This window comes from Tupaia chinensis, unplaced genomic scaffold (genome assembly GCF_000334495.1).
Source record: "Tupaia chinensis unplaced genomic scaffold, TupChi_1.0 Scaffold000355_1, whole genome shotgun sequence".
NCBI classification, from domain to species: Eukaryota; Metazoa; Chordata; class Mammalia; order Scandentia; family Tupaiidae; genus Tupaia; species Tupaia belangeri.
The window spans coordinates 14,181,198-14,182,629 of NW_006159850.1; the positions used below are offsets into that span (position 1 = coordinate 14,181,198).

Genomic DNA, 1,432 nt, shown 5'->3' on the forward strand with positions numbered 1-1,432 from the left:
CAGCAGGAAGTCACTGCCCTTTGCCGAACAGTGTCTTCACCTACCAGAAGGCTGCACACTGACCGTGCACCACCAGGACGCCCCCACACAGGGAATACCCGCTAGCTGGGGGAGCCCAGGCCCACCTGCAGGCCCTGCCCCAGGAGGTCGGGGACCATTTCCCAAATAGCTTCCTGGGCAGGCCTACTCAGGTGGACACAGGACATTGTACCGGCGGTTTCAGGGGGTGGGATGTGTGGCCTCAGCCTTGGAGCTTTGGGCACAAGGCCCTGGAGACTCACCTCACCTCCTCACAGCCCCACCCTCATGGCCCAGACCCTGGTTTCTGCCTCTGCATCTCTGCTGGCTTTGACCTCAGCGCGCCCAAGCCTGCTGTGCACGGCACTGCCTTCCTCTGTCCAAACAGAGGAAACAGCAACTCTCAGGCTGGACCCTGCCTGCCCAAGCCTCCTCCTGATGGCCAGCTCCACCGCACCCTCACCTCAGGCTGCAGCCTCCTCTGGCAGCCACATGTCTGGGCTCACCTCCCACAGGAACGGCACCCCTTGGGGAGGAAGCTCGGCTGGCCAGCAGGGCCTTGGGCATATGCTGTCCTGCCTTGGCTGCTGCGTGGCCTCCAGGGACGATGGCACCCTGCCCCCCACGACCTCCCAAGAGGAGAACGAGCGGTGCCATTCTGGTCTTCAAATCTCTAGTCTGGGGTTCTGTGAGATTTCATGGACCGAGGCTGTCTTCTGCCGCTCTTCATACGTCCCTGCAAAAGGGCGCTGAGACGAGCGTCTGAAAACAGCACAGGAAGTTAAACACTAATACCCACGGCTGGCAACAAAGAGCAAATGTCAGAACAGCCTCGCCGCAGAGACGCGGCGTCTCCAGAGTCTCGTAGAAAATGGTAAAAAGATTAGCGGCTGAAAAGGCTGGGCAGGGGGATGAGCAATAGCAGAATGGGGTGGGGGGGCAGGCAGCACGAAGGGGGCTGCTTCAGTTATTGTGGTCAAGTGTGTGTGTGTCTGTATGTGTGGGGGGGGTCTCTTATTTGTACCCTCCCCTACCCCCTGCCAGGAGGTTGAAAAAATTCCTTTTGTGATCAGTCATTTTCAGGGAATTTCAAGATGCATGAAATTGGCTTTTCGTCCAAATGTTCCTTGCCGGCCTAGGAAATCTTCACTGGATTAAATGCGTGAGAATAAGCAAAGGCCGCAGAAGTGAGGCGTCCTTGGCCAGCACCCTGGGGGACGTGTCCTCATCTCAGGTCTCCTGCTCCCCTCCCCCAGGCTCGCCACTGCCCACCTGAGCAGACAGACCAGGCAACCACGCGGAGAAACGTGCGGGATGGATTTGAACCCTAAGATGTGGCCACTGCCTCAAAGCAGGAGAGTGTCCCTGAGTCCCTGTGTTCTGGCCCAGGGCAGAGCGCAGTGACCAGCCGAGG

The 1,432-nt window shown here is 58.9% G+C and overlaps 1 protein-coding gene and 1 long non-coding RNA gene across 6 annotated transcripts in view; one reads left to right on the forward strand and one right to left on the reverse strand.

Annotated features, from left to right (window-relative positions):
- Nucleotides 1–1,408, forward strand: part of LOC102480996 (uncharacterized) — a 16,105-nt gene extending 14,697 nt beyond the window's left edge. Inside the window, exon 4 of the long non-coding RNA XR_003550081.1 lies at nt 1,275–1,408. This is a non-coding gene — a long non-coding RNA (uncharacterized LOC102480996). The remainder of the gene's footprint in view (nt 1–1,274) is intronic.
- VAC14 (VAC14 component of PIKFYVE complex) overlaps nt 1–1,432 on the reverse strand; it is a 121,614-nt gene that overhangs the window by 25,295 nt on the left and 94,887 nt on the right. The window lies entirely within an intron of this gene.